The sequence below is a fragment of the Microcaecilia unicolor genome, chromosome 1 (genome assembly GCF_901765095.1).
Source record: "Microcaecilia unicolor chromosome 1, aMicUni1.1, whole genome shotgun sequence".
Taxonomy (NCBI): Eukaryota; Metazoa; Chordata; class Amphibia; order Gymnophiona; family Siphonopidae; genus Microcaecilia; species Microcaecilia unicolor.
Genome location: NC_044031.1, coordinates 161898387 through 161904386, shown reverse-complemented (window position 1 = coordinate 161904386; position 6000 = coordinate 161898387).

Below are 6000 nucleotides of genomic sequence, written 5' to 3'. Positions count from 1 at the left end.
GCCCCTCCATGGGTCTATAATTAGTGCAAACCACGCCAGGTTTTCTAGGTTTGGGTAACACTACTACATGTGCATTGTATGTTGTGCTTGAGAGAGGTGCCCCTTCTCAGAGGCATAGCTAGGTGGGGCGCCAGGGGAGCAACCACTCCCCCAAATGGATTTATGACAGCACCAGCACCTATTTTTCAGGTGGTCCGGCATACCTATGCAGTGCGCACGTGCGACTACATAGTCCACGATCCACTCCCCCTGGCATCACAACCTGGCTATGCTTCTGCCCCCTCTAGCATATTATTGAATAATTTTGCAGAAATGGAGAAACTTGTCTGTAATCCCCTTATAGAACTCTACAGGAAAACATCTTTTCCTGCAGATTTTCCAGCTGCCAACGAATGAATTGCTTTCATTACCTCTGCAGACTGTATAGATTTACCAATCCATTGCTATTCCATTTCTTGTAGAGTAGGAAGCTGAACCGTCACAAGATAGTTATCTATCTCTACAGGGGAGTCAGAGCTCTCAGTCTGATGTAAGTTTTTATAGAACTTCCAAATTCATCTGCTTATGGCAGCATTGGAGACAACTGATTTGCCTTGCTCATCTATTAATGATTTAACCCATGTAGCACTCTTCTGCTTATTTAGTTGCCATACTCCATATAATTACGTTTTGTACAAGTAAGTTGGAATTCTATCTGCTGCGTATCTAGGAGTCTGAAGGCTTGTTTTTGGTCATTAAGACTTGCTAGCATTTTGGGATCCCTATTTTGAGTGATTCTATAGATCAGTGCAGCCTTTCATTTGTTTCGTTCTTGTTTTTCCTTCACCCCTTTTTGTATCAACAGGCCTCTAATGTATGCCTTTCCTGCCTCCCAAACTGTGCAGTGATGTCTCCCTGTTATTATTTTAATAAACTGATCCCATCCATTCTGTAACCACAATTGTATAATCTGTCCTTTTTAGAAGGGACAAATTCGCTCTCCAGTGCTTACCCTGGAGATTGAGGGTTAGGGGCCATAATAGCCCTGACACCATCACATGATCGGAAATAACAATAGGGCGAATGATCAGCTTATCCCACCTCTCCAACTGACCTGTGTATTGCAACAGATAATCTAATCTAAAGTATGTGGTGTGTCTGCCCAAGAAAAACATATAATCTTTGCATTCTGGATTCTGTGGCCTCCAAATATCTGATTCCCCATCTGCCTACCATCTACCTCAATTCCCTCCCTTCTTCCTCTTGTGGCTAGGTTCCACCTCTCTCTCAATCTAGTGGCCTCAGTCCACAGATCATGTCCCCTCCTACTACCAGGACTTCAGAACCTCTCGGAATTGAAATCTTAAAGTTCTTTTCAAAGAAATTTCATTTAAGACTCTCAGATGCATATACATTTATAAACATAAGTTCTGTCTCATCAATGCAACCCTTAACCCACACAATCCATCCTTCAAAATCATTTCCTGAACCTAGAACAAGAAAAGGAACATGCGCATGAATTAGAATCCATACCCCTCTCTGCTTAGATTCCCCCAACAAGAACACTTCCTTTCCCCATTGCATGGCTTTAAGTTTTTCAAATTCTTTAGGTTGTATCTTTGTTTCCTGGAGGAGTACTATACCTGCATGATAATCCCTAAGATATTTTAGCACCCGTTTCCTCTTCATGGGATGGTTCAAACCCCTTACATTCCAGGTAGCGATCATATATTGCTGCATACTCAACATTACTTAATGATATCTTATCATGTTTTGCATCAGTTGGACAGAAACCACTAAGCCATCAACCACCTCTCCCCCATCAGCTCCACAATTTTACAACCAATGTCTTGTTACCCACTATTTGAGAACCTTTTGTAAAAACATTGGCGGACAACCTATGTGTCATTCGTTCAGCTTGATCTCTCTCCCTACTTGAGTCCTTTTCCGTCTGTGCTCAACCCCAGAAATCCCCTTCAACCTCTCCCCCTATCCCAAATGCTTTTCACCCCTGAAAAACACCCTCAAACTACCCATTGCTCATTCGAGAACCATACCTTACAAACTTTCTCTCTTGGTTTAACTAATATCCTCATTACTTCCCCCCCTCCCTTCACAGTCAAACAAGAATGTTCTTACTTCCTTATATGTCCCACAGCCCTGCCTCCGCCCCTTCCAAAGGTTGTTATATCAATATCATAAACAGTATCAATCAGCAAAAAGTGAAAAGTTATACAAACATGGGAACTGAAAAACAGATAGGGAAGGCTTACACCCCCTCATAGCAATGTTTCTGATGCAAACGTTAGCAGCATATCAAACCATAATCTACAGATCACAAGCACTGCTGCAATACTTAGTAGATAATGAAGGCCATATATCTAGAAAGCAGCATGTAACCCTCTTGGCTAACATCTCCACCATTCACTGCAGAACCTCTGCCATCCTCTTCTGAGGGTTCCTCGTCACTGGATCCAAACTTGCACTAGACCCCTGGTTTGGAGAGGAAATGGATTTAGATTCTGCGCTACAGGAAACTGAGACAGCCTTCTGCTGAGATAGATTGGGGTACTGATCCTTCCTGCTCACTACTGATTTTCTACAGCCCAACAGCTTATAAGGTAGTGCCTAGCACTATGTTCTCTTTGGATTAGCTTTAACTGTGGCATGCTTTGAGTTCAGGCTCTTGAGAAAAGTGTTAGCATCCTTAGGATTTGATTAAAAATTACATTTCTCCTCCCCCATGAAGACCAACTTGGCCGGGAAACACATTCCCATTTTGAAACCTTTATCCTGCAGTTTTTTTTAATTTTTATTTATTTATTTTGTATTCATATTTCTATTATTAAACAAGCTATTATACCACTTGTACAGCAAAGTTTGGTTACTTTAAACTTATTACATTTAAGGAATAATATAGAAGTAAAAGAAAAATTTCTGTTAACCATACTCAAGTCCACAATCTGAGTCCAAGATTCCTAAACAGTAGAGAACAAGGACATTTTTAAATATACTTATAATGAAACGTGACTCTAGTTCTAAGATCTATAACAAGAGCAAATAATGGGTAAAATCATCCTGATGTTATAAAAGCTGCAAGCTGAGCAGGTTCATAACACACATATTTGACTGATTGGTATTTTATCACGTATTTACATGGCTAGCTTGGGAAGAAAGTGGCTTCCAATTGAAGCACCTCCATTTTCATTTGAAGAAATTGCTGACGTTTTTTTCTGGGTATCTCTTGATACATCTGGACAAATTTGAATATTTAGACCTTTAAAAGTCTTTCCCCTGTTTTTAAAGAACATTCTCAATATCCGATTTTTATCCGGTGCCAGTACCACTGTAGCCACCAAGGTGGCTTCAGTATCTTGTTCTATATCTGAAGCAGTTCTTTCTTATTGGGGAGAAGTTCCTTTTATTTTCTTATGGTATCTAAACATAAATCTGGAAAAATTCTTATTTCCAAACCCTCAAATTCTTATTCTTGCTCATAAAGTCTAAAGCATAGGTATTCCTTCCTATTTCTCTTCATCATGCACCCCCTAGAATTCTGCGATCCCTAAATGATCCCCAGTTGGCATGTCCTCTTTGTGTGCTGCGTAAGACTTGACTCAACCAGGTACTGCACATGTTGTTGTACTGCACCTTCCCTCTGGAATACACTTCTTACTACCATTTGTCTAGAACCTTCCTATCCAACATTTAAGACAGCTTTGAAGACCTGTTTATTTCATGAGGCATTTGGTGACCAACTTCGAAACAGAATGATCCCTTCTTAAGCAGTAGAAATGTTTGCTGTCCTGACCTGAATGTTTAACTGGTGAAGTACCATAATACTTTTATTGATGTGAGTACATTATTTTCTCTGATCGTCTTTCTTTCCTATCCTCAACTGACATTCTTTTCTATTTAGCATATAAACCACTTTGTTATACTCTCAGGAAAAGCAGTATATTAAGCTTAATAAACTATAATCATAACCACTAGCCGCATTGAGCCTGCCATGAGTGGGAAAGCGCGGGGTACAAATGTAACAAAAAATAAAAACATAAAATAAAATAAACAAAATGGTGCTTAGAAAACTTGTTGCTTTTGATGTCCCCTTTTCCTCTGGGGCTTGCTTGCTGGGAAACTTACCCCCCTGTTTACTAAGCCGCGCTAGTGGTTGTCTTGCACTAATGCCAACACAGACCATTCATTTTGAATGGGCTGAGTCAGCATTGCCGAGCAACTTAATAAACAGGGAGGTTGCAGACTGACTTAAAAAGACAGCATGCTCCGACTGGCACCGACTACCCCACAACCCTGATCCTGAAAGGTGAATGACAGGGAAGGAAACAACAGGCAGCAGCAGGGATATTTTCCTTAACGAGAATAATCAGAACAAAACATTTTGATCATTAGTTCTTGTGAACTAGAACTAAATATATATATATATATATATATATATATATTTTTTTTTTCATAACAAAAATTGGAAAAGAATGAAAAATATACTGACCTGAATAGAATAAGAACTATCATTAATAATTTTCATTACTGAAAAATTTTAAAAAGAAACAAAAATTGTGACGTAGACTATGCTTTTCATCCCTCCTACCTGTGGTGGCGCACTCATAGCAGTAGCTTGCACCTTGCCAGCTGAAGATTATGCTGGGGATCACTGCTCTTCAGCTCTGCAGTCTACTGTGTCTCCCTGAGACTGCCAACTCTGGCAACCATACATGTTCAGTTTCCAGCGCTTGTACAAAAACCCTGACCCTGATCTCTGCCGACACCTGTACCTGATTGGATTTTTAACATGCTGTGAAAACTGAACATGTGTGGTTGCTGGTGTTGGCAGTTTCAGGGAGATGCTGCAGACTGCAGTCAGTGAAGAGCAGCATTTTCAGTATCATCCTACAGCCTGGGATCAGGACTGCCAAGAGACTGAGCCAGGCCCGGGGCAGGGCAGCCGGTGTCAGCCTCCCTGGACCGCCGCATAGCAGAGACAAGTGAAATGCTGCATAGAGATGAAAGAGAGATGGGGAATGCTGCATATGGATGGAAGGGAAGGGGAAAAAAAAGAGTTATTTACCTGTAAAGGTAGTTCTCTGTGGACAGAAACTTGGGAGATATCCTGTCACCTATGATGGGCTCCACTGTAAATCCTATTATGTGACCATCATTGTGGCATGGTCATCAGAGCTGTGGACAATGTAGCTGCTGTTCTTAAGCCTGGATAACACATTCTGTTCGCCATCCTGTTTCTGGACATGAGTTTCAGCTTAGGCACAAGATTGTACTACTGTTGCAGTTATCTACTGCATTAAATGTCCATGTGGTTTATAACACACAAAATGTAAATTTAAGACTAGGATTGCAGAACACCTGAGTAATATATGTAGACACAAGACTGAAGTGCCACTTATTCAGCATTGGGTGGTGCTACAACATAATCTTTGTAGCCTTGGAACTTGTGTGGCTTAAGTGAGGAGGAGATATTTCTGCTGCTCTTTTAAGAAAGGAGCAATGTTATATTTTCCAATGGAATACCATTACCCCTAATGGATTAAACAGAGACATCGATTGGTTTGCTATTTGAACTGATGTCATGGGTTTTTTCTTTTTCAGGACGAGGCTGGCATCTTTTGTCAGTTATTTTGGAGACCGTTGGGAGGTGGAGGTTTCCTTAAACCTGGTAGCCCTTCTGATAAGATATATGATGTTTTTGTTCGAGTTATTTTTTGATTATAATTAAAAATGTGTGTTGCTCTACAGTTGCTGTTTGATATTTCCCCCTGAGGATGCTGCAGTGAGTAGTGAAACCTGGATCCATGTCAGGGTTATTACTGCACAGTCACCTTTGAATCTCAGCGTTAAAACATGAATAGTGCACAAGATAAGTCTGAACTTTCTCTGATACAGCTCTTTGGATTATAGATTATACATATCTCAGCTATAGTGGAGGAGTGGCCTAGTGGTTAGAGCACTGGTCTTGCAATCCAGAGGTGGCTGGTTCAAATCCCACTGCTG